This window comes from Halichoerus grypus, chromosome 1 (assembly GCF_964656455.1).
Source record: "Halichoerus grypus chromosome 1, mHalGry1.hap1.1, whole genome shotgun sequence".
NCBI classification, from domain to species: domain Eukaryota; kingdom Metazoa; phylum Chordata; class Mammalia; order Carnivora; family Phocidae; genus Halichoerus; species Halichoerus grypus.
Window position 1 is genome coordinate 78,081,479 of NC_135712.1, and position 14,713 is coordinate 78,096,191.

Here is a 14,713-nt window from a genome sequence, read left to right on the forward strand (position 1 = left end):
AGGCTCTTTCTCATACATTAAAACCACAATTTACCTAAAACTCGCCCTCGACCCTCAGCATGGTTTATGCACCATGACCTCACTAACCTTCTCTGACTTGATTAAGATCAGAAAAAAAATCAAGCAACCGTCGGGTAAATTTGGTCAGAAGAGCAGAGAATATTAGAATGCAAAGGGAAGGAGTTGGTGAAAAGGAAATAACATTTGTCACCCACTTAGTTTAAGATGTAAGATTACACTTTTCCGTACATGCTGTCCAATTTAATTCTCACTACAACCTTGTTATATAGCTGTTTTTCCCATTTTACAGATGTGGAAGCTGGGGCTCAGCATGATGAACATCACAGCAGAACGTGGTAGAGTTGGCTTTCCAGACCACTTCTCATTCATCCCTCTACAAAGGAAGGAAAGTGAGAGGAACTGATTGCCCCGAAGTCATACATTTGCTTAGTGTACCTACAATTTCTACAATTTAGGTTCATTTAATGATTGGTCTTGACTCTCCCCATTAAAGCTACTCCAGAGCTCTCTAAGTCCCCAGAGAACTGAATAGCACTCCAGGGCCTTCTTCCTTGGACCCTTGATTTGGCACTTCTCAGGTGTATTACCTGGGGTTCTGAGTATATTGGGACCCATGGCTTTCCCCTGGGAGGCTGGAATTCCCTCCTTGACTCTTAGCCAGGTCCTGCTTTATGATGACTAGCACCCACTGGAAGTGGTGAACAGAGCTTTTGCTAAGTTTTTCCCTGTGCCCAGTGCAAGGAGTAAAACAAGTATTGACTTTGAAGCCACAATACTAGAGGTTAAGACCCACTGGAGATTAAGACTACAGGCTTCACTTGATCTTACTATACAATTGTTGGCAAGCCAGGACTAGATAACTTTCCAGGGCTGGATTTCTCATTTCCAGGAGATCTGTTTAATAGGGTTGATTTAAATCCTAAATATGTGAAGTTAATGAAGGAAGCTCTGAATGCATTTGGGCTTTGACTGTCTGAAATTTAAACTCTTATTCACTGGTGGAGATTTCAAAACAATCCTTCCGTCTTTCCCAAGAGGGTGCATCTCATGTTCCTTTGAGAGTGATGATTCAAGGGAACACTATAAAGCTGTGAAAGACTGAGTCTATACCAAATTCGGAGAGCTGAAGATGAAGAGATGTTTGGTTAGGGGCAGCAGGCAAAATGGAACAGAATCTTAGGGAAACAAGAGAGGATACAAGTGGAGAAGAAACTAAAGCAGCTAGGAACCTTGATACTTCATGAGATTGTGCAGACCAGGGCCAGGTTCTGGAACACGGATGATCTAGATTCTGCTTCCAACTGGACCAGCTGCTCCTGGGACCTATGTAAGTCATCAACCTTTCTGAGTATCATTTCCCTTAACTGGGCCAGAGGGATAATGACATCCTCCCAGCAACCTCACAAAGTTGTTGTAAAGATTAGAATGAGACAGTGTATGTGATCTTCTCAGGAAAATGTAGAGTGTTGTAGAATGTAATAAACATCATTATCTGTGAAGCCCTCATGGGCAACAATTCTTACTCCCCTTTTCCTATTGAGGGAAGCCAGGTCTGAGATGTCATGAGATGTCCTAAGAGCATTCATGTGGTAGGTGATGGAGCCAAGATGCATTACTATTAACAAAGAGCAGATGAAAGGAGCATGACTGAGTGTCTTCCCTGATACTAATAATGCCCTGGCATGTGTCTAGGCTGCTGTAATCAGACTGGGCAGCGGGATGGAGAAAAGAGTAAGTTCCAGTTGCTTGGGCTGCAAACAAAACTCCCCAGGACATAGTGGTTTAAACTGTGGGTTAGGAGTTTAAGAGGGCTGGGCTGAGCCTCTCTGGCTCAGTGGCCCAGTTGCAGTGGTTGCAGACAATAGCTGGAGCTGGAAGAGCTGGGGAGGGGGTACTGGAGCAGTTGGGAGCAAGCCAGGCATCTCTCAGGACTCCTTCCTCTCATCCCTCTTTGGGCTTCCTCACAGCATGGCAGCCTCAGCGCAGCTGGACTGCTCCCTTGGCAGCTCAGGACTCCAGGTGAGCAAAGAGGAATCGGCTTCATCACTTTTTATGATGTGGCTTCAGAAATCATACAGCATCACTTACACAGTATTGAAATGTTTACAAGCGAGTCACGACCCCACCCAGATTCAAAAGGAGATTCAGACCCCACAATGTGATGGGAGGAGTGACAGGTTTCTGGAAGAGTGCGTGGTATGGAATAGATTGTTGCAGCCATCTTCAAAAAAATGCAGTCTGCCAAAGAAAGGAAGACTGCAACACTGTCAGAGGGAAGATGAAAGGTCTCAAGCCCTGGGAAGGGGGCAGCTATTCCTGCAGCAAGGCTGCTCATTAAAAAGCACAGTCTCTGGTTGACACACAAGTCCCTTGTGAAGACAGGCTGAAAAAATACCAGCAAAGTCCTACCACTTGGGGTATATTAGGGATGTCCTGAACTTATATCTGGGCAGACCGATCAGTTTGGTGAAAAGCTAACAGAGAAGATGTTTATGGAAGCAAAAAGAAAACGCTCTTTACAAATTGCCAGATTATATCTCATAGACTCATCTTCTTGTTTGAAAACTTTTACAAGCTTAGGTTTTCTATATGGCTTAGTTATCTTGGAACATCTTGGAACATATCTATCTTCCACCTGGCTTAGCTGAACATTGGTAGATTCTGGATAAAAACCAAATGATCCCTCCATTAAGGTATTTCTAAAAAAGAAATATTAATTTATCTATCAGGTTGCTCTTTATTTTATTTATTTTTAACTGATATTTACCTTGCATAAAGTACTAGGATATCTCCTGGGGCCAAAAAAACATGAGGAGACACCCTGCCCTCAACACCAAAGAACCGCTAATTCAGTAGAAAGGGGGTGAGTGAGAGAAGGGGAAGCCAAATGTGGCCTGGGAATGGACCAGGGTTGAAGGTACTATGTGAGAGATTATGTTTAAATGACCTGGTTTAAACCCTGCCCCAAGTATATGGTTATTGGTGAAAGTCTTTCCCCGGTCTTCCTAGGAATTAAAAGAAACAGTGTGTGTGAAGTACTTGGCCTGTGGTGGGCACTCAGAAGAGTACACTATTGTTGTTATTAGGTTGTGTTTTATTGTAATTTAATACCAACATTAAAGTATGAATAATGATTTCCTGTTTATGAATCACTTTGATATTTTTCAACTCATTTAATTATCCTAACAGTCCTGTAATTTTGGCAATATAGCTGTGCCCCCTTCAATTTTACAGATTAGGACATTGCTATCCAAGGAGCTCAAGTGACTCAGCTGGGGTATCTTAGCCCATAAGTGGCAGAGCTGAGATTTGGAACCAGGTTAGCAGCCCAAAGCTACCCCTTTCCACCCCACTGTGTGGTTTCCTAAATTCCCATGTGACCTCGCACAAGCATCCCGTGTCCTGTCCCGTGTCGGCCTGGCCTTCAATTTCTACATCTGCTGTGATGTGAGAAAAATTAAATCATGCTAAGGTTCCATCCAGGTCCCAGTGTCTCTGATTAAAAGCGTATGTTCAGGGACGGACCCTGCTTGCTGCTGAGCTCCCTGTGCATATTGGAGCCCAGGCTCAGAGGGGCTGGAGCCTGGAGCTGCGCCCAAATCACAGGCCTGGCTTGGCGTTCATCACTGTATCTGACTGCCAAAAGGACAGAATTCTCTAGAGGCCCCAAGTCCAATCTGGCCAACTTCTGATGGCCTTAAGTTATCCTCTGACCTCAAACTTCTGGTTATCTGAAGCCTATTTTTTAAAAAAAAGACTTAGGAAGAGGCATGATATCTCTCTGGAGACCTGCTTCCTTTCTTACTTTCATTGCGTCCCTCCAACAACAGGAACTGGGGTCAGGGAGACAGGCAATCTATATGTAATTTTTGCCTCTGCCACTGCCTTTCTTATGACCTTGAGCAAGTCACATCAAAAACAGGATCATCAATTAGAGTTCTCCTGGCTTGAGGGTTTGCAAAGCCATGTGGCTTCCTCTTGAGGAAGAAGTGGGAGCCCTGGGTTTTATGTGTCTTTAAGATAAGAAACCTATTGGATTTTCTAGTAATCATGTCTGATATTCAGAGCTGGCCCACTTCAATTGCCCTTTTTAAAACAGCTTTTCTGCTGTATGGCAAAGGAGATAGGTGAGGAAAATGCTTTCTGTTTCCTGCCCCAAGAGAAGTTGTAAGTCTCAAAAGTAATGAAAGGTTTAAAGTAGGATTCTTTTTCCTTCTGCCTACCTCCTTCCGCATTTCTTGATGGGATTGGAGGTGACTCAGAGTCACTAAGAAAGAAGTCTCTGAGCCATGCTGGCTGAAGTTTTTCCACACCCCTTGGCCCCAGTGTTGCTTCTCCTGGGTCAAGCGCCTTGGTCTGGTTCTCGCTCCTCATCTGGCTTCACTCTGCAGAGACTCAGGCAGGAGCTCTACCTGCCCCAGGAGGGCTTTCACGCTCACAGGCCCGGGGTGCTGGGGCTCTGCATAAGCAGAGGCCGAGGGGCACCTCTTCTGGAGCCTCTCTGCCCCCAAAGTTAAGGAGTTTGGTTTTGGTTTCATTTTACTGAAAGGGAGGAAAGAACGGCAAGGATTTGATCCTTGCTCCACTTCTAGGGTGAAGAAGACTCAGACCCCTTTCCTGCAGCCCTCTGTACGTGGTCAGCGGTCTCAAGGGGATAGAGAAGAGGGCAATTGCAACAGCCCTGGGACAGCAATTGCACAATTCCCCTCAAGGCCACAGGCAGCTTGGAATGGAGGGCTCCAGCTACATAGGGCAGTAGATAAAATGCTGGCCTGGGCTGTGGTCACCACTGGGCCACCAACACACTGTGTGACCTTAAGCAAGTTACAGATCCTCCATAAGCCTCCTTTTCTTCACCTGTCAGACTAGGAAATGGGATGTTCTGTAGACTAGAATAAAGTATCAGATTTGAAAAGTACGTTTGGTATTATCTAACCCAAACTGTTTGTTTCATATCCTTGGAAACTGAGGCTGGAGAGGGGCAGTGACTTGAAAGTTACATGGCAGGTAAATAACAGGGTTGTTTCTAGAAGACCCCTCCCTCATGAGGCAGTGCTACTTCCTCTTGTGGATGATCTCCAAGGCTCTCTCAGCTCTAGGAGTCTGTCCCTCTAAAGACACAGTCCCCTACTGGCCCCGGCTGCTGTCTTTGGGCTTAGTCTTATGTTGGTCCCCATGTGGTTCCTTCGGGACTCTTGGTGACACAGCATGTCCAGCTCATTTCAAGTTCTTTAGCCTCATATAAGGCTGGGCAAATGATCTATTCAGCAAAGCTTCTGGCAGGCCTGCTGTAAAGCTTGTAATGGTCTAGGCTCTTTTTGGGGCAGAATTTTCAGACAGGGTTTGAACCAAGAGCAGGGTCAGCTTGTCAACTCGGTCTTGTATATAGACGGAGACATTGCCGTGGCCACCCAGGGACTGTGTTTGAAGTCCATTTTGGTCCCCAAATCACTTTATGACCCTGGACAAGCCTCATCCCTTTTCCCAACCTCAATTACCCCATATTTAAGACAAGTTGATTAAACTAGATAATCCCTAAGGTATCTTCAAGCTCTGACATTTCATAGCAGAATATTGCCCAATCTTTCTATTCTTTAGGGGATTTTGCTTAGAAACTAAGAGGATGATCTTTGCCACAGGAAGTCTGGGAATACTTGCAGGTCTTAGGTTCATAAAACAAACATTAGAAAAGAAACATAAGAATTTTATATTGTCCTGTACTTTGGGCTCATATTTTCTAGAGTCTATATCAGATATTCACAGGATAACCACACTTTAATTTTCATATGCGGAGAAGAAGAAGGGGGAGAGAGGAATAACACTTGCTATGGAAACTAACCACACTTTATCAAAATGTTACTGCATTTGATTATATCTGGTGGGAGACATGACTGGATCGTCAACTTCATAGATACAGATCCTGCCTTCGGAGCTCATATCTACCAGGGAGTTCAGACATGGATATAAATAACTCAAATACAAAGTATCACATTTTAAAGCCAATACAAAGAACCTTTAGAGAAGAGAGAGATCACTTACTGTTCGGGGGTATCAGGAAAGTCTTCATGGAGGGGTTTGCATTGGAGCTTGGTTTGGGGAAACAAATGGTCGTGAGAGACAAGAGGAAGCCCATTGGAGTCAATACTGTGAACATAGAGGCAGGGAAACCATGGGAAGTTTGATGACTAGTGAAAGGGTGGTTTGTTTGGCTAGAGCACAAGGCTGTGAAGTGAAGTAGTGGGAAAGAAAACTAATTATACTTATGCACCATATCTCCCTGGCTAGTATATAAGTTCTTTTAGGGCAAAAATCTTTGTTCGATTCATCAGTGTATCCTTTTCAAAGGTAACACATAATTATCTCTCAAAATGAACAAATAAATTCTATTATGTGGTGCTTTTCCCTCCAGATCATCAATGCACTGGGTGACAAAACTATATCTTAGAATCTCAGAGGTCAAGTTGAACATGATACTTATCCTATTGATTTATATGGATGTGACGTGCCATCCCTCAAGCCTGTAAATGTAGAGAGATGGCAACTCTTGAGTTGTGACAATTTGTTACAACTCATGGGTGTTTTCTAAGATCTCCTTTGTTCTATTGTCCCTAGAACTGGCCCCACAGGCCATTGCAAGGAACTATGGTCGATGGGCTTATTTCTGCATCACAGTTGCTGAATTTAGTGTCTTGTACATGTCCTATACAGGTCACATTTTAACTGTTAGAAGCTGATAAACATGACACAACCTCCTTCCCCAGTTTATTAGATGGATGGTTGAAATTCATGATCTCTAACAGGGAGCAAATGTGGGGCCTCAGGCCAAGGTCCTTTGATCTCAGAATTTCAGGTACTGACTGCCACCAAAAGATTATTAGGGTGCTCTCCTATCTTGAGCTCTTAGTGGACAAATATAAATGTAAGCATTCCTTTGACTTGTACACAACGTTACAGTTTCCAAAACATTTTCACATCCGTCATCCTATTTGATGCACACTCCAAACCTTGGAGTTCCTCAGGGAGATATTCCTAATGAGAAGCCTTAGTTCAGAAAAACTGAGTGCTGACCTCATGCTGCTAGACCAGGCATGAGACACAAGACTGGTATCAGCCACCATTTTCTGAGCACATGCTTTGTGCCAGGTATTTTATGTAAATCATCTCATTCAGACCTCAGAAAAATCTTCGATTCAGTTTCTATTGCTACTTTGAAGACTACCCCCAAAAAGTAGTAGCAGAAAACAACCATTTTATTATGAGATGGGTTCTATGGGTCAGAAATTCAGAAAGGTCACAAAAGGGACAGCTCGTTTCTGTCCCATGATGTCTGGGACCTCTGTTGGAAGATGCAAAGGCTCAGGGCTCACCAGCTCTGCGTTGGACTCATCTGGAGGCATCATAAATCATATGTCTGCAGTTGCCACTATCTGCCTACTGGGATGGGAGCACCTGTATGTGGCCTGTCTCTGTGGCCTGGGCTTCCTCATAGCGTGGTGGTCTCAGGGTAAATGAATGTTTTACATGGAGGCTTGGTGCTCGAAAAGCAACTGTTCCAGAAAACAAAACAAAACAAAACAAAAGGTGGAGGGAAGTTGGGCCACCTTTTGTGACCTTGCTCTGAATTCACATTGCATTCCTTTACTCTGTTAGTGATAAGCAAGTCATCGACCCACCCATATTCTAGGGGAAGGAAGGCAGATCCCACTTTTTGTGGGAAGAGAGCTCAGGTGGGATGGCAGATGTTGAGGTGCCACACTCCTAAAAGAATTTAAGAATGACGAAGTCAAAGTTCAGGGAGATTGAGAGACTTGTTCAAAGTCACAAAGCTTCTACAGGAGAGTAGCTTCTCACCCAGGGGTTAGGATTTGAAAATCAGCGTGTGAGGTAAACATTGCTCATAGTCAATAGCCTTGGAAGTCCTTGAATTTGTCAGCAAAGTACAAAACATGTAGTTTTACACAAGCAACAGATTCTCGTGTGTCATCTCATGCTCACTGGGGTACATTGCAAACTTAATGAAATGATGGGCACAATCATTTGCACTATTTAAATTGTTCTCTTGTTTTTCGGAGTGTAAAGGTTTAAAGTTCCATAGGTTCGATGCATTTTATTATTTTTTTTCATAGCATTTTTTATTATGTTCAGTTAGCCAACATATAGTACATCTTTAGTTTTTGATGTAGTGTTCAACGATTCATTAGTTGCATAGAACACCCAGTGCTCATCATAACACATGATCGATGCATTTTAAAGAGTAGATCCAGAATGACTCAAGTTAGTCTGACTCCAAAGCCCAAGCTCTTTCCATAATGGTGTCTAGAAACCACCTCTGGGAGACTGGGAAAGAGATCAGAGTTTCAGGCCCTACGGACACAGGTGGGGGGGCACCAGAATGAGGCCTCAGTTGCAACCTGGATGTGATTTGTAGGCTCTGGTCACTGGCTTAACTCTGAATGTCTACACTTTGTCCATGATAAGGCTGCTGTTATTCCTGAGCACGTGGATAGTCATACCCTTTCTACCCACTGCCCCTTCTCTCTAGGTCTGCACAGAATAGGAAGAAGGGACACTGAGATCTGAAAATGAGTGGAATCTCAACAGATGAGGGTAAGGGTATTGCAGGTAGACTGAACAGCATGAGCAAAGGCATGGTGGTATGAAGCTGCAGGAAATATTCAGGGACTGGTGAGTATTGCAGTGCTATATTACTGAGGAAAAATCACTGAGGTCCTACAAGACCCAGCCAAAGCCTTGATTCCAGAGGTAGTGATGTAGGAAAAGAACTCTGCTCAGCTTAGCAATTTAGCAGTGACTCTCTGGAGGCAATATGCAGAACAGTAAGGGGGGTGGGGCTTAGGCGAGGAGAAGGTTAAGGTACTATGGCTTTGAAGAAGCAAATGCCTGCCTCTGGCTAATGTCAGGGTGTCTGAGCGTGGAAATGTAGGGTCTTTGCCCATGATCTCTAAAGCAGTCTTGGTACTTATATTTAAGGAACTAGGCAGTCCTCCAGGGCTAATGGAACAAATGGCCACTAAAATGCATGATTCAGACAGCAGTCCTGCTCAAAGAAATCACCTCCAGGGCCTCAGCACCTGAAGTCTCCCATTTGAAATATTTCTTTTCGATCTCAGGGACTTAGAACTGGATTAATCACAATCCCTGTTTCACGTATGACACTCTTGTATTTATTTGCGTAGTTAATCCGATGTAACAAGCATTCGAAAATGTCCCTTCAATGTGGAAAGTAGGACTTTGACAGTCACTTGACCACATCTGCCTCTGTGGTCTGCCCTGTCCCACTCCTGAGACCCCCACCCAAAATAGCCATCATCATGAATCTTGTGTTCATCATTCCTTTCCTTTCTTTTTTAAATCATTTTATCTCATCTGTAGGTAATCCTTTAAAAGTATATTTTATTAGTGTTGTTCTTAATATTATAAAAAAGACAGCATGCACAAATAGTTTTGATATTTTTACTTTCTAATTAATATTATATTGGAAAGACTTGTCCATATTGTTGCTTGTTGGTGTTTATTTAATTTGAATACACCATAACCTATTCATCAGCTCCTGTGTTGATGGGATTTCATTTGTTTGCTAGTGTGAACCTCAGTGCTATGAGCATTAATATCTGTATGTTCTGGCATACAGCATGCCAAGCCCTCTTCTAAGCACAGTGCTAGGAGAATTGCTGGGTTTGGGGGTCCATGAAGTTCAATTTTACGAGACAAGATCAAACTGTGTTTCTAAGCGGTTTTACAAATTTCCAGTTCCAGCCATGACTACCCTTCTCACCAAAAACAAATATGAAAGTTGGTCCAGGGGCTCCTGGGTGGCTCAGTTGGTTAAGCATCTGCCTTCGGATCAGGTCAGGATCCCAGAGTCCTGGGATCGAGTCCCCTCGTCGGCCTCCTTGCTCAGCGGGGAGCCTGCTTCTCCCTCTCCCACTCCCCCTGCTTGTGCTCTCTCTCTCTCTCTCTGTGTCAAATAAATAAATAAAATCTTAAAAAAAAAGAAAGTTAGTCCAAAAAAATCACATTATTTGAAAACAGGGCTAATTTTATTTCCTCTTTTCAGTTCTTACCCCTCCAATTTCTTTTCTTACTGTGCTAACCACGTTTAGCTGATCTGGTGAATTATGTTTATGGATTTTCTAATTGGAAAGCTATCCTCATATACCTGGGAAAAAGGTCATTGTGGTATATGATAATTTTAATGAACTATTGGATTTGATTTACTAAAAATTTCTTTGGAATTTTTACATCCATAACCATAAGTGGCGGAGCTATGTAATTATCCTTTCTCGCAGAACTTGGCTAGTTTTAGCATAAAGGTTGTGGTCTTCATATTGTCTGATAATATTACATTGACACCAACTTCATTTTGTTCTACTTGCCTGATTAATCATTTTCATCCTTTGTTTTCATCTTGGGCATGTATGTTGTATTAGAATGTGTCTAGGAAATACCTGGATTTGGGTTTTTATTTGGCAAGTTAGCTCATCTTCATATATAGTAGTTAGGGACGCCTGGCTCAGTCATTTAAGCGTCTGCCTTCCGCTCAAGTCATGATCCCAGGGTCCTGGGATCGCCCTCATCGGGCTCCCTGCTCAGCGGGGAGTCTGCTTCTCCCTCTGCCTGCTGCTCCCCCTGCTTCTGCTCTATCTCTCTCTCTCACACACACACAAATAAATAAAGTCTTTAAAAAAAATAGTAGTTATCCATATATTAAGACTTTCTTCTACTTTATTAGTTTATTCTTTTAATTTGTCCCTTTTTTCTATGCTCTTTATCCCTTTGGTTATTGTTTTAAAGTTGTCTATGTTCTCTCTGCTATAAGACAAGAACATTAATATGCTCTTAATATTAATTAATTAATTAATATGTCCTTTGGCCTCCCCCTACTTCACCGTCCTGAGTTCACCTTAACTTCAAATTCTGATTTTTTGTGGATATGCTTTTGCTTTCTCTTTTCTTTGGTTCTAGTTATTTTTAAGACAACCACAAACTTTACAAAAATACTTACTTCACATATTTCTTCCATTATCCCTTAGATTTTTTCCTACCTATACAAGCACATCATTAAAACTGCTTTATATGGGGGTGCCTGGGTGGCTCAGTCGTTAAGCGTCTGCCTTCGGCTCAGGTCACGATCCCAGGGTTCTGGGATTGAGCCCCGCATCGAGCCCCGCATCGGGCTCCCTGCTCGGCGGGAAGCCTGCTTCTCCCTTTCCCACTCCCCCTGCTTGTGTTCCTGCTCTCACTAACTCTCTCTGTCAGATAAGTAAATAAAATCTTTAAAAAAAAAACAAAAACAATAAAACCCCTGTTTTATATGTGGGTTTTTGCGTGGCAAACATTCTGAGACTCTGTATGTCTTAGATTATTTTTATCATGTCTTCATATTGGAATGAAGGTTTAGCTGGATATGAAATGGTGAACTTTCCAAATTTTGAAGACTTCATTGCTTTCTTGTATCCTTACATCCTGCTGAAAAATCTGATCTCGGTATTACTCTGTTGTAAGTGATCTGCTTTCTCTCTTTCTTTTGGGAAGTTTTTACAATTTTACCTTATCTCTGATATTCTTAAATTTCAACATAATTTCTGTCTAGGAGTACAATTTTCCTTATGTCTCCTCTTTTGCTGTCTGTGCTTCCTTTCAATCTGAGTCTTTTATCTTTCATTAATACAGGGGAGATTATCTCCATTATTCCTTCAATTTTTTCCTCCTCTCCCTTTGTATCTTCTTTTTTTTTCTTTCTGGGACTACTTTTGCCTTTTATACCTTAACTTTTATATTTTCTATTTTTAAAATAATTTTCTGCTGGGAGAATTCCTCATCTGATCTCCCAGTTCACAAATTCATTCTTCAGGCAAATCCATTCTGCTAAGTACCATCTATTGTATTCATTATCTCAACTATTATATTTTCATATTTAACATTTCTACTCGATTCTTTTTGTGGCTTCTTGTTTTCATTATATATTGCGAATATCATTCTTAAATTTTTTTAAATATAAAAAAGTTAAACAAATTCTTAAAAATACACGCCAATTCCGGATTTGTCAGATCTAATACCTTTGCTTCTTTTGGAATCTGTAACTTGGTTTGTGGCTTTTCTTTGGAAATATGAGCACTTCTCTTTTCACTCTTGAACTTCCATTTCTCTGGGGTTATGGACTACTCTGTCCAGCAGCACTGATGGCGGAAGGGCAAAAGGCCAGACTCCCATCTGTGTTGACATCTATGTGTTCAAAGTGGGGGATGAACCTGGAATGGCAGGTTCTAATCACTCCTCACCCCACCAAACAGCTTCTCAGATGTACTCTTGACTTTAGGAAGAACTGGTATCTAGAAGAGGAGATTATAATCCATCAGCCCTGGGGGTTTGGAAGGAGCGAGAAGTCACCACCTGAGACCGGTCAATCTGCATGTGTCTTTCTCACCACTCGGGCACAGCCCTGCTCTCACACCTGAGGAGTACTTGCTCAAGAGGCCTGAGCTCCAGCCCTGTCCGTCCCAAGGCAATGGGAGTGGGCACCAGGGCCAGAAGATGAAGACCCTAAGAAGCAACAGCTCCCCTCTGGTTTTATCCTGCTGCAGGAGCCCAGGTACCCTCTGCCCTGGGTTGGGACCATTCCAGATGCTCTATAAGTGCCAGATAAAAACTGCTTCTGTCTCTCCAGGGTGTTCTCTCAGCTTTCTCTGCAATTTAATGCTTTTCCTCTATAGTTCCCCAGAGTTGATCTCAAGGGAAGGAAGCAGTAGGTCAGGCTAGTCCAGCATCTTCTTTTTAAAAAATTTTTTAAGATTTTATTTATTTATTTGACAGAGAGAGAGAGAGAGAGCATAAGCAGGGGAGCAGCAGAGGGAGAGGGAGAAGCAGGCTCCCCACTGAGCAGGGAGCCTGACACGGGGCTCGATCCCAGGACCCTGGGATCATGATGACCTGAGCCACAGGCAGATGCTTAACCAACTGAGCCACCCAGGCGCCCAGTCCAGCATCTTCTTAAAAACTCATTGACTTTCTTCTCACAGATGACTCACTGTCCTTCCCGTTCTGCCTTCCTTTCAGACCTAGATCTCCTGGAGGCAGCAGCCCGTCAAGCATGGTGTGAGTGGAGCAGAAGAGGGGCAGCGCACAGGGGGAGCGGAAGGAGCATGGAGCCCAAGTCAGGGCTGGGCTCGTGTCCTCTTTCCGTCCTTGACTTGCCGTGCAGCCCTAGACAAGTCACTTCGTTTCTCTGAGCTTCAGTGTCCTCTTCTGAAAAGTGAAGTTAACAAGAACACTGACCTCACTGGGGCAAATGAAAAACTGGATGTGAAAGGGTTTTGTAACCTGCAACGTGAGGTGATTTCATTGATCATCTGAACGCGGGGAATTACCTGAAGGCAGGGAGGGGAGTCCTAGGCTGGGTGAAAATTTGCTTTGCCAACCTCAACATTGTACTAAGTGTTTGCCCTGCGAAAAAAGCCTGATACAACTGGACATTCTCTTATTGTAGAAAATGACAAACCTGTGTTTGACGCCAGAGTTGTCACCTTCCTCCAGGAGTGCAGACTTTTATGGGCCCCTGAAAGCTCTGCCCGGACTATTTCTGAGGACAGGGGCATTGTGCCTTATTGGCAAGGCTTATTAAACCAAGGCCACTTGTGGTCATTGAAGAATCTAGGTCTGCCTTTGCAATGGTGGGAAAGAGTTGTCAGATCCTGTCCTCTGATGTTTGTGGATTTGGTTACACTGCTCTGCTAAGCTTGGTGCCTTTTGCTTCCTTGTTTGGAGAGGGTCTTTTTCTAGTGTAGTGAGGGGGACTGAGAAGTGGGAGAAGAGAATGGAGCAGGTCAGAATCAAAGACAAGTAGCAGAGGTAGAAATGAGTAAGAATAATATGTTCTCTCTGGGAATTTGTACAAGGACAAGGCTAATGAGACTTTGTTTTCAATTACTTAAAATGTAGTCTGTCATTGAAAAGATGATGTAATGGCTTTAAGACAGAAAACAAGCCAGAGTCTTACACCACATTCAACTACTTGTATTTTTGCACATTCTTGTCTATTTCTGTTGTCATCATCATGCATGCATAATGCACATTTCATTTTATGGCCTGATTTTTTTCACTTAACATTAGATAATAAGCATTTTCCTTTTAAGGTCTGCATTTTAGTGAATAGACAATCTAATTTTGGATACTGTATGATAATAAAATTATCCTCCTACTTTGTGATATTCACATTGTCTTCAAATTTTTTGTTGTTTGTTTGCTTTTTTTTTTTTTTTTTTTGCTATACTAGTGAACTGTCATGGGCATCTTTGTGCATTTTGCATATTTTGTTTGTTGTTGTTGTTGAATTGTTACCTTTGCATGAATTCTAAAATTCCTATGAGTGGTACGACCGGGGAAATTCACCCAGGCATCTTTATGACTCTTAGCTACTATTTAAAAATAAAAGTTTTAATTTAAAATGCCACTAGCCAATTTAACCACAACTCTTCTAAGTATTGACTGTATGAAGTCTTTTTTTCTACTTTAATATATAAAAAACAGTGCTTCAAATTTGTTTTCATTTGTACTTCTCTGCTTAATGGCAAAGTTTAATGCTTTCCATGTGTTTTTTTGTCTAGATCATGTTGTTAAAAATAAGCTGCCATAAACTTTCAGAATTTTTTTAAAGCCCCCCCCCAAGTTGTCC

General features: G+C 42.6%; 1 long non-coding RNA gene across 1 annotated transcript; it reads left to right on the forward strand.

Annotated features, from left to right (window-relative positions):
* Positions 1-383: 383 nt before the first annotated feature.
* On the forward strand, positions 384-14,253 carry LOC144379877 (uncharacterized). The gene is made up of 4 exons (XR_013443352.1): positions 384-1,348; positions 8,564-8,628; positions 12,362-12,634; positions 13,099-14,253. It is a non-coding gene; the product is annotated as an uncharacterized LOC144379877 (long non-coding RNA).
* Positions 14,254-14,713: the final 460 nt, after the last annotated feature.